Genomic DNA, 12524 nt, shown 5'->3' with positions numbered 1-12524 from the left:
CAGGGAGAACCGCCTGCTCTTTGGCAGGGAGAACTGCCTGCTCTTCGGCAGGGAGAACTGCCTGCTCTTTGGCAGGGAGAACCGCCTGCTCTTCGACAGGGAGAACCGCCTGCTCTTTGGCAGGGAGAACTGCCTGCTCTTCGACGGGGTGAACCGCCTGCTCTTCGACAGGGAGAACTGCCTGCTCTTTGGCAGGGAGAACCGCCTGCTCTTCGACAGGGAGAACCGCCTGCTCTTTGGCAGGGAGAACTGCCTGCTCTTCGACGGGGTGAACCGCCTGCTCTTCGACAGGGTGAATCGCCTGCTCTTCGACAGGGAGAACTGCCTGCTCTTTGGCAGGGAGAACCGCCTGCTCTTCGGCAGGGTGAACCGCCTGCTCTTCGACGGGGTGAACCGCCTGCTCTTCGACAGGGTGAATCGCCTGCTCTTCGACAGGGAGAACCGCCTGCTCTTCGACAGGGTGAACCGCCTGCTCTTTGGCAGGGAGAACTGCCTGCTCTTCGGCAGGGTGAACCGCCTGCTCTTTGGCAGGGAGAACTGCCTGCTCTTCGGCAGGGTGAACCGCCTGCTCTTCGACAGGGTGAACCGCCTGCTCTTCGGCAGGGTGAACCGCCTGCTCTTCGACAGGGTGAACCGCCTGCTCTTCGACAGGGTGAACCGCCTGCTCTTCGGCAGGGTGAACCGCCTGCTCTTCGGCAGGGTGAACCGCCTGCTCTTCGACAGGGTGAACCGCCTGCTCTTCGACAGGGTGAACCGCCTGCTGTTCGGCAGGGAGAACCACCTGCTCTTCAACAGGATGAACCGCCTGCTCTTCGACGGGGTGAACCGCCTGCTCTTCGACAGGGAGAACCGCCTGCTCTTCGACAGGGTGAACCGCCTGCTCTTCGACAGGGTGAACCGCCTGCTCTTCGACAGGGTGAACCGCCTGCTCTTCGACAGGGAGAACCGCCTGCTCTTCGACAGGGTGAACCGCCTGCTCTTCGACAGGGAGAACCACCTGCTCTTCGACAGGGTGAACCGCCTGCTCTTCGACAGGGTGAACCGCCTGCTCTTCGACAGGGTGAACCGCCTGCTCTTCGACAGGGTGAACCGCCTGCTCTTCGACAGGGAGAACCACCTGCTCTTCGACAGGGTGAACCGCCTGCTCTTCGACAGGGTGAACCGCCTGCTCTTCGACGGGGTGAACTGTCTGCTCTTCGGCAGGGTGAACCGCCTGCTCTTCGACAGGGAGAACCGCCTGCTCTTCGACAGGGAGAACCGCCTGCTCTTTGGCAGGGAGAACCGCCTGCTGTTCGGCAGGGAGAACCACCTGCTCTTCAACAGGATGAACTGCCTGCTCTTCGACAGGGAGAACTGCCTGCTCTTCGACAGGGAGAACCGCCTGCTCTTTGGCAGGGAGAACTGCCTGCTCTTCGGCAGGGTGAACCGCCTGCTCTTCGACAGGGTGAACCGCCTGCTCTTCGACAGGGTGAACCGCCTGCTCTTCGACAGGGTGAACCGCCTGCTCTTCGGCAGGGAGAACCGCCTGCTCTTCGGCAGGGAGAACTGCCTGCTCTTCGGCAGGGTGAACCGCCTGCTCTTCGACAGGGAGAACCGCCTGCTCTTCGGCAGGGAGAACCACCTGCTCTTCAACAGGATGAACCGCCTGCTCTTCGACAGGGAGAACCGCCTGCTCTTCGACAGGGTGAACCGCCTGCTCTTCGACAGGGTGAACCGCCTGCTGTTCGGCAGGGAGAACCACCTGCTCTTCAACAGGATGAACCGCCTGCTCTTCGACAGGGTGAACCGCCTGCTCTTCGACAGGGAGAACTGCCTGCTCTTTGGCAGGGAGAACCGCCTGCTCTTCGACAGGGAGAACCGCCTGCTCTTTGGCAGGGAGAACTGCCTGCTCTTTGGCAGGGAGAACTGCCTGCTCTTCGACGGGGTGAACCGCCTGCTCTTCGACAGGGTGAACCGCCTGCTCTTCGACAGGGTGAATCGCCTGCTCTTCGACAGGGAGAACTGCCTGCTCTTTGGCAGGGAGAACCGCCTGCTCTTCGACAGGGAGAACCGCCTGCTCTTTGGCAGGGAGAACTGCCTGCTCTTCGACGGGGTGAACCGCCTGCTCTTCGACAGGGTGAACCGCCTGCTCTTCGACAGGGTGAACCGCCTGCTCTTCGACAGGGTGAATCGCCTGCTCTTCGACAGGGAGAACTGCCTGCTCTTTGGCAGGGAGAACCGCCTGCTCTTCGACAGGGAGAACCGCCTGCTCTTTGGCAGGGAGAACTGCCTGCTCTTCGACAGGGAGAACTGCCTGCTCTTTGGCAGGGTGAACCGCCTGCTCTTCGACGGGGTGAACCGCCTGCTCTTCGACAGGGTGAACCGCCTGCTCTTCGACAGGGTGAATCGCCTGCTCTTCGACAGGGAGAACTGCCTGCTCTTTGGCAGGGAGAACCGCCTGCTCTTCGACGGGGTGAACCGCCTGCTCTTCGACGGGGTGAACCGCCTGCTCTTCGACAGGGTGAATCGCCTGCTCTTCGACAGGGAGAACTGCCTGCTCTTTGGCAGGGAGAACCGCCTGCTCTTTGGCAGGGAGAACTGCCTGCTCTTCGGCAGGGTGAACCGCCTGCTCTTCGGCAGGGAGAACCGCCTGCTCTTCGGCAGGGAGAACCGCCTGCTCTTCGACAGGGTGAACCGCCTGCTCTTCGACAGGGTGAACCGCCTGCTGTTCGGCAGGGAGAACCACCTGCTCTTCAACAGGATGAACCGCCTGCTCTTCGACGGGGTGAACCGCCTGCTCTTCGACAGGGAGAACCACCTGCTCTTCGACAGGATGAACCGCCTGCTCTTCGACAGGGTGAACCGCCTGCTCTTCGACAGGGAGAACCACCTGCTCTTCGACAGGGTGAACCGCCTGCTCTTCGACAGGGAGAACCGCCTGCTCTTCGACAGGGTGAACCGCCTGCTCTTCGACAGGGAGAACCGCCTGCTCTTCGACAGGGAGAACCGCCTGCTCTTCGACGGGGTGAACTGTCTGCTCTTCGGCAGGGTGAACCGCCTGCTCTTCGACAGGGTGAACCGCCTGCTCTTCGACAGGGAGAACCGCCTGCTCTTCGACAGGGTGAACCGCCTGCTGTTCGGCAGGGAGAACCGCCTGCTCTTCGACAGGGTGAACCGCCTGCTCTTCGACAGGGTGAACCGCCTGCTCTTTGGCAGGGAGAACCGCCTGCTCTTCGACAGGGAGAACCGCCTGCTCTTCGACAGGGTGAACTGCCTGCTCTTCGACAGGGTGAACTGCCTGCTCTTCGACAGGGTGAACCGCCTGCTCTTTGGCAGGGAGAACCGCCTGCTCTTCGACAGGGTGAACCGCCTGCTCTTCGACAGGGAGAACCGCCTGCTCTTCGACAGGGTGAACTGCCTGCTCTTCGACAGGGAGAACCGCCTGCTCTTCAACAGGATGAACCGCCTGCTCTTCGACAGGGAGAACCGCCTGCTCTTCAACAGGATGAACCGCCTGCTCTTCAACAGGATGAACCGCCTGCTCTTCGACAGGGAGAACTGCCTGCTCTTCGACAGGGTGAACCGCCTGCTCTTCGACAGGGAGAACTGCCTGCTCTTCGACAGGGTGAACCGCCTGCTCTTCAACAGGGAGAACCGCCTGCTCTTCGACGGGGTGAACCGCCTGCTCTTCGACAGGGTGAACCGCCTGCTCTTCGACGGGGTGAACCGCCTGCTCTTCGACGGGGTGAACCGCCTGCTCTTCGACAGGGTGAACCACCTGCTCTTCGGCAGGGTGAACCGCCTGCTCTTCAGCAGGGAGAACTGCCTGCTCTTCGACAGGGTGAACTGTCTGCTCTTCGACAGGGAGAACTGCCTGCTCTTCGACAGGGTGAACCGCCTGCTCTTCGACAGGGTGAACCGCCTGCTCTTCAGCAGGGAGAACTGCCTGCTCTTCAGGGTGAACCGCCTGCTCTTCAACAGGGAGAACCGCCTGCTCTTCGACAGGGTGAACCGCCTGCTCTTCGACAGGGTGAACCGCCTGCTCTTCGACAGGGTGAACCGCCTGCTCTTCGACGGGGTGAACCGCCTGCTCTTCGACAGGGTGAACCGCCTGCTCTTCGGCAGGGAGAACCGCCTGCTCTTCGACAGGGTGAACCGCCTGCTCTTCGGCAGGGTGAACCGCCTGCTCTTCGACAGGGTGAACCGCCTGCTCTTCAGCAGGGAGAACTGCCTGCTCTTCAGGGTGAACCGCCTGCTCTTCGACAGGGAGAACTGCCTGCTCTTCGACAGGGAGAACCGCCTGCTCTTCGACAGGGTGAACCGCCTGCTCTTCAGCAGGGAGAACTGCCTGCTCTTCGGCAGGGAGAACCGCCTGCTCTTCGGCAGGGAGAACCGCCTGCTCTTCGACAGGGTGAACCGCCTGCTCTTCGACAGGGAGAACCGCCTGCTCTTCGGCAGAGAGAACTGCCTGCTCTTCAGGGAGAACCGCCTGCTCTTCGGCAGGGAGAACCGCCTGCTCTTCGACAGGGTGAACCGCCTGCTCTTCGACAGGGAGAACCGCCTGCTCTTCGGCAGGGTGAACCACCTGCTCTTCAGCAGAGAGAACTGCCTGCTCTTCAGCAGAGAGAACTGCCTGCTCTTCAGCAGAGAGAACTGCCTGCTCTTCGACAGGGAGAACCGCCTGCTCTTCAGGGTGAACTGCCTGCTCTTCGGCAGGGAGAACCGCCTGCTCTTCGACAGGGAGAACTGCCTGCTGTTCGGCAGGGAGAACCGCCTGCTCTTCGACAGGGTGAACCGCCTGCTCTTCGGCAGGGTGAACCGCCTGCTCTTCGACAGGGTGAACCGCCTGCTCTTCGACAGGGAGAACCGCCTGCTCTTCGACAGGGTGAACCGCCTGCTCTTCGACAGGGTGAACCACCTGCTCTTCAGCAGAGAGAACTGCCTGCTCTTCAGCAGAGAGAACTGCCTGCTCTTCAGCAGAGAGAACCGCCTGCTCTTCGACAGGGAGAACCGCCTGCTCTTCAGGGTGAACTGCCTGCTCTTCGGCAGGGAGAACTGCCTGCTCTTCGGCAGGGAGAACCGCCTGCTCTTCGGCAGGGAGAACCACCTGCTCTTCGGCAGGGAGAACTGCCTGCTCTTCGGCAGGGAGAACCGCCTGCTCTTCGACAGGGTGAACCGCCTGCTCTTCGACAGGGTGAACTGCCTGCTCTTCAGCAGAGAGAACTGCCTGCTCTTCAGGGTGAACCACCTGCTCTTCGGCAGGGAGAACCGCCTGCTCTTCAGAAGAGAGAACCGCCTGCTCTTCGGCAGGGTGAACCGCCTGCTCTTCGGCAGGGAGAACTGCCTGCTCTTCGACAGGGTGAACCGCCTGCTCTTCGGCAGGGAGAACCGCCTGCTCTTCGACAGGGTGAACCGCCTGCTCTTCGGCAGGGAGAACCGCCTGCTCTTCGACAGGGTGAACCGCCTGCTCTTCGACAGGGAGAACCGCCTGCTCTTCGGCAGGGTGAACCGCCTGCTCTTCAGAAGAGAGAACCGCCTGCTCTTCGGCAGGGTGAACTGCCTGCTCTTCAGCAGAGAGAACTGCCTGCTCTTCAGCAGAGAGAACTGCCTGCTCTTCAGGGTGAACCGCCTGCTCTTCGGCAGGGAGAACCGCCTGCTCTTCAGAAGAGAGAACCGCCTGCTCTTCGGCAGGGAGAACCGCCTGCTCTTCGGCAGGGAGAACCGCCTGCTCTTCAGAAGGGAGAACCGCCTGCTCTTCAGAAGGGAGAACCGCCTGCTCTTCAGAAGAGAGAACCGCCTGCTCTTCGACAGGGAGAACCGCCTGCTCTTTGGCAGGGAGAACCGCCTGCTCTTCAGAAGGGAGAACCGCCTGCTCTTCGGCAAGCACTTAAAGATCTTGAATGTGTCGCAGCTACTAGAAAAGGCAGACAGGACTTCAATTCAATGATTTATGTGAAGAACAGTAAACCTGACAATGCAGAACTCCCTCAACATTGCACTGGAGTATTAGGGTAGATTATGTGCTCACATCCTGGAGTAGACCTTGAACCCACAAACCACTAATCCACAGCTGAGAGTGTTACCAACTGAGCAAAGCACTCCCACAGCGATTAAATGTCCTTAAGTTAAGAATCTCCTTGTTGTAGCTCGTCCATCCCGAAAGGTCCTACATTCCCTCTGTCACAGTATCCCATTGTTTTTCAAATAATTACCAGGGTTTTTACCTCCATTATTCCACATCAAATCCTATTCCATGTATTGCTCACTCTTTGGGGTCCTGACTACCCCGGAAACAGGCTGACCGCTTCTTCCAGGCAGGCACTTCAGCCGCACAGCGGTAGGCCTCTGTAAAAGTTGCAGTGGGTTGATTGCCAGTGTTAAAGGGGCGGTATGAGCCTAAAAAAGGTCGGCATCCTTACCGGGCGGACGAAGCACCTACCTGAAAGAAGCGGTCAGCCTCTTTCCCATGCAAATGGGAATTCTAATAAAGTAATTGCGACACAAACGCTCCTCCCATGTGTACTGGCATTCAGATCAGGAAAAGGACAGAAAATTGTTTTTTAAATAGTTTTTTTCTTGTGGAGCCGGAAGGGGCAGGAGTGTTCCTCCTGGTTCGCCGATAATATTGCGGGCCGCTGGCAACCCAGGCTCGGCATCATGTTTCCCTCCACCCCAGCACCTTTGCTGGCGTCGCAGCCGGCTGACGTTGCTCATGCCGAAGAGTTTGGAGTCCGCAGCTCGCCTTCCAAATTCAGACGAGGCTGGAGCCTCAAAATCATGGCCAACCCTTTGCCACAGGACGAGACGGCCGGCCAGCACGCTCCGCCAGTCAGTCGCCCAAAAGGCTTCTGCATGAAAACCACTTCAGACATCAGTCCTAAATTTGTCTTGATTGGATAGATAAAGGGAATTACAGTTAATATCATGAAAAAGCATTCGATAAGAGGTCTCACAAAAAGCTTCTTGCACAAATTCAGGCTTCTGGTATGAGAGGAAATGTAGCAGCATGGATAGAAAATGCTGGGTCCACTTTGCCACAGGATGTCATTGAAGCAGAGACCATTGCATCTTTCAGGGGATAAATATTTGAAGCAGAGGAAGTTATAGAACTAAGCGGAGAGAGTAGGGTAGTGTGTTTAGTTTTTGATTGTGTTGGCAAAAAGCCAACGCAGATGTGATGAGTTGAATGGCCTCATTCTGATCTATAAACTTACACGGTTCTTTGACTCGTCCCCTTGTCTTGCTATCATGGTTTAATTTGATCTGTTTCAGATCTATATTTTTCATCGTGCGCCTTTGTTTAATGCCGAGAAGCCCAAGTTTCTCCAGTGTCTGACGTGAAGGATTAGTCTCGTGGCACTTCTCTGAAACATCACCAGTGCCATAATGTCTCCCTTGTGTCTCGGTGATGGTAGCTGGGCCCAATACGCGAGATGTGGCCAAGCCTTTGTACTTCAGGCGTGAGAAGCTCTGACTTTCTTGATTGTTGCCCTGCCATGATTGGACATGTTGAGTGTCGAGTCCACTAAAACCCTAGATAACGTTTGATTTCATCCTTTTCTACTTTAATATCATTCATGAAGTGCTTGCCATAATATAGTGACATATTCTGTTGTTTTCCTGTGTGAGAGAAACTCCAGTGAGTTAAATCGGTTTTTCATGCAATTGAAAATCATAGTATTCAGTGATCTCACATGAGTTGTTCTGTTGATTAGATTTGATAGGCTTTCCTCAATAGGCATGGGTATTGGGTTTAGTGCTGGTAGTCAGCACAAGTAATTGAAAAGCGTTACTTCATCTGAGTGAATTATTATTTTCTGCTTCCACTCACATGAAATAACACTTTGTTCAGGCAGCAAAATTATCGCCCATGCCCACAGAACAAATAACATTTTCCCACAGCACCTCATAAAAGCAGCTGTTAATAAAATAATGCAGTACAGTTCTGGAGCTTTAGGAGCCTGCATTCAGCATTAATGACATGACACATTCGTGCTTTTCAGTATTGTAAAAAGCAAATAATCTCTTCATCATAGGTTTGTCTAAGGGATTCATCAATAAAATATATTCCTTTCCTGCATATGTGGCTCATAATCCTCCCTTCATAAATATACTAAACCTCACCGAATGACTTGGAGCTGCCGGGGAGATAGGGCCATTTTGGCAACAAGGCAGTGTCTTGTGAAAATGAGCTGCTGAAAGTTCAGTTGCTCGTCTCCTAGTTCCCTAATAGCACAATGACATGCGAATAGCTTCTGATTTCTCTTTTATCTCTCTTCATGAGTGGCTGTGTACTCGGTGTGCCAGGACATTTAATGCCATTCTACTGATTGTACCAAACAATGGGAACCAATGGAAACGGAGGTTGTGGCAGAAATTAAAATTATTTTATTCTTTGTAAAAAAAATTCTCAGTAAGCACTGAGCGTGTTACTGGATTAAAAAGCAAGCCAAAAAGAGGGTTCATTAAAGAGCAGTGGAATAATAATCTTTGGCATTTCAGGGGAGAATTTTAATGGTTTATGTAGGATTGACAAGCCACTTGAATTGAATTTGTTTTGTTTGTTCTAACAAACGAGGGAGGTAGAAGAGATTTTCCCCTCAGATATTTGCAGAAATATCATAATTGTGTATATAAGAAAAAAGGTAACTACTTACAAACATGTAAAATTGACAGGCTGGAAAATACCAGCTGGTCCAGCAAGCCAGCCCCACACCATGTTGGCTGGCGCATCATGACTGAGCACTTCCGCCTTTCCCTTCACCACCCGTAGCCATGTAATCTCCTGGGAGAGGCAAAGCAACAGAGGGAAAAAACAGGGCCAATAAGGGAAAAATACTCTGGAAAATTCCTCTCTGACACCCTCAGGCAAGTGTTATCTTTTAAAGACATATACCTTCTATATGGTGAGATCTCTGCCCCAGTCAAGAACAGGTCCAGTTCCCTCCTGAAGGCTTACAGAGAGTCAGCACCCAGCACACCAGCCGACAATCTCACTACCACTGATGAACAGGGGGACCCCCCCCCCCCCACCGCCAATCATACAAGCTGTATTCTTTTGAGCGATTGAATCCTATTGTCACTTCTATCTTTAATAAAATGTCTTATTTCTTAGGTTTTTTGAATTACATTATCTTCATCTTTTAAAGGACCACTGCAAGATGAGAGTGTATAATGGCCTTGTCCCTGAGTTTTGCTAACCAAGCCTTTTTTATTGCATGCATGCATTCCAAATGGAGAATAATGAATATCTAGGAGTGTAGTAAGGTAGAAATTTCACTCAATAGTGCCTGAGGGTGAGCTCACTAGTTTCAATTCACTTTCACCTATTCATTTTTTTTTGCCTTGTTTTATTTGCTGTTTTTGTTGCTGCCATGGCAGATATTCGCTGGGTGGGTGGTGGAATTAATGCATTCTAACATCCCCACTAAAGAATCAATGTTTATCACCCAAAATTTTAATGATTGCATCTCAATTAGTTGACTTCTGAGAAATAGCTCGTTCAGGAAGATGACTTTTTTAAGTTTCTAATTGGAGTGTCCATCAGTTTTTAACTTCAGGTGCCACAGGGGCAATGAGAAGTGATGTTTCAGAGTAGCTCAGCATTCAACCACTGACACACATTGATAGCTGGTTTTGAGGCTTAAGGGTCAAGTGTAATCTTCAGGGAAATTTGAAGACTGCTCACAACAACAACTGCACTCCACTGATAGAGCTGGAAAAGTGGGAAACATTGAGAGCATGTCAGGAATTGTGGCAAAGAAGTCAACACACTCTGGTCACAGCCTTCCATCCACTATTCTCCATGGACAGAAAATGGTGTGAGGAACAGCTCGGGTGCTAAACATTTGCCTCACCATGTCTCAGCACCACATTCTGGCTAACTGCTGGGAGCCAAGAGAAATTAGCAGCTACAATCCGAAGACTTTCCTTGGGAAAGTGATTTTTTACAATCTGTTTAAAAAGTGCACAAGACAAATCATTGAGCAATGTGATTACTGGGAAAATTTTCGGGTCATGGCACACTACACTTGAAATTCCTTCTATTCCATTTTGGCTTCAGACTGGAGTAGAACATGTTCACTTTTTTGTACCTGGAGTCAACGGAGGTAGGTTTTCATCTTTCATGCCCAGGCATTCAGCAGACCCCAGAAAAAAAACCTGGAGGGGATGATCACAGGCCTTTTACAGACACCACCTAATTGTCCTTCCATTAAATCAGGCGAGTTCTGAAAGGGGCGTGTGAGCTTCCTGCCAGATTTTCCTTTCTGTGCTCCGCCCTAGGTGATAGTGAATGACCAGGCAATGAAGATGAAAATCTACCCCAACTTGATTCACTTATGCACTCTTGCTCCCACGCACAACAAGAAGCATATGTGGCACAGAGCTCCCTCTCACTCTAAGCTAAATTTGCTGTCAAAATCCTTGGTTTATTATTTGCTGCAAATATTTTTTTATATTAATAATCTTGGGTTGTGGCAGGGAAGGAATCGGCAATAGCTCAGGAATAAATGCAACAATGATTGTATTAACTGGGGTGAGGGAAGCTTGTCGAAAGCAACAGGTTAATTTTATAGAACAACAAACAAATAACATAGTTTGAATGGCCTACGGCCTTAAATTCACCCCACTTAAAAGTCAGGGTTTGGAATATTTAGAAAAAATTTGAATGAGTACGACTGAAACATCCAAGAATCTTTTGTGAGGGAGCAATGTGGGGATTGAGGACTGAAATTAAAGCCTGCCTGAATGCATTTTGGCAATGATTTGTTTCTTTATCCGCACACCCGACACTGCAAATTCGTTTGTTAACAGAAATTTTAAAACTGCTTTGTACGAAGCTGTTGTATTACAAGATAGTCCAGGAGCACACTCATTCTCCGAAGCACAGTGATTGCTTGGATACAGTTTAAAAACCATAGCTCAGAACTCCAGTGCTGAGGTTAATCCTTACTCTGCTGAAATAGAGGATTATAGCTGTGTGTGCTGAAAGGAAACCTCATCCTGTCAGAGCCTTTTCCGCCCAATAAACCGTATTTTTAATGACTGCCTTATCAGTTCAACCCTGCTCTTTCATTCATGTGTGGTAAGTTGTACACATAATGGTCGATTGAATACCTTGTATTTCTACGGCAATCTCTGCACCTCCACCCCCATTCCGCCTTCGACCCACGTTAAAAATAAAACACAAACAAATGGATTTGTGTCAGAAACGTGACATACCGCCATACATTTTAAAGCTTTGATTAAGTGGTTTGCAACCCTGACTTCTCCGCGGGTCAGATGGCCGCTGACCATTTAGCTAGCTGTTTCAGTAATCTGCAGTGTTAGTCTGCGCTCCTTGGAATTTTAACTGACTGCTGATGTGCAGAGATCCACAACAGACAAACCATTTGGACATTGCTTTTAGGTCTGAGTTCTTCTGTGGACTTAAGTCAGCGCTGGGCTTCTCATGTTCGGGCTTAGCAGATGGTTGTCCATTTACCTGGGCTAAAATGGTCAAAACTGATGTGCAGCAACTATAAACTAGCCAAACAGTGACAACTCAAGACTTGCACTTCACTGGATCAGCAGTGTCAGTTGATTTAAAATGGTGTCAGAATGTCAGACATTGCCTCGCATTGCATCAATATTGTGTTATTATCCAACTGGTACCATTAACCTGTCCTGTCAACCTTTTTAAAACAAAACTGTCTTGCTTTGAGTATTGTTTTGTTGTTTCTCACCAGGTTTTACAAGATAATTATATCTAACTGTTCTAGTAATGATGAATAGTTTCCACAAACTTCCTGCTCCCTCTCACCTTTAATGTGTTTTTACAGTAATGCAATGCTGGTGAAGACCATTAATCTGTTCTCTTTTCTCCTTCACTTCTTTCTTCCCTCTCCCAATGCCTAAGTAGAAGTGGAACAGAAAGGTAATAAAATACCTTAGAAATTACACATTTACAATCGCTGTTACGCACTTACCTTATTAACATTTTGTATGCAAATACTTTGCTCTTGTTTTTGTTGTGTAGCTGTTTAATAAAGTTTAGGTGTACCGTGCTCCATTCTGCTGCTTGCTAACAGGACATGCATATTTTGTTTCCCAATGTACACATTCTCTGCTTCATTAGAAGAGATCAGATCATAGAAGACTTAAATTGTTCCCTGCTTTTCTTCCCGCCCAAAAATAACCTTCCCATATCATGCCTCCTTCATTTTGATTTTATTCTTAGCATCCATTTAGTGAAAGCTGCTATTTATTTTTTTGTTATTAAACTATAAGTTTTATTTCACAGCAAATCAATAGATATTTAGAATGAACTGACAATTAATAGCAGTGAAAACCCCAAACCACTACTCTCATTTTATTTAAAACAAAATTTAGTTTCTAGATATCAAAAACAATTTATTCAGTGTTCCAGAAATTCTCATCGGTATTTTAGGAATTTCAAATCTTTAATGTATATGTATGTGTATATGTGTGTGTGTATCTGTATCTATATAGTTTTGTAACTTTGAGTGAAGAACATCTCTGAATTTAAATTATTTGAAGGATCC

At 50.7% G+C, this 12524-nt stretch overlaps 1 protein-coding gene across 22 annotated transcripts in view; it reads left to right on the top strand.

The window, feature by feature from the left end:
* Positions 1-12524, top strand: part of LOC147124680 (adhesion G protein-coupled receptor L3-like) — a 783432-nt gene that overhangs the window by 526331 nt on the left and 244577 nt on the right. The gene's annotated exons all lie outside the window — the stretch shown is intronic.

Source organism: Somniosus microcephalus, chromosome 1, assembly GCF_052327205.1.
Source record: "Somniosus microcephalus isolate GS21.2 chromosome 1, FLI_Smic_1.0, whole genome shotgun sequence".
Lineage (NCBI taxonomy): Eukaryota > Metazoa > Chordata > Chondrichthyes > Squaliformes > Somniosidae > Somniosus > Somniosus microcephalus.
The sequence above is the reverse complement of the archived record's forward strand: the minus strand, read 5'-3'. Positions and strand labels throughout refer to the sequence as shown.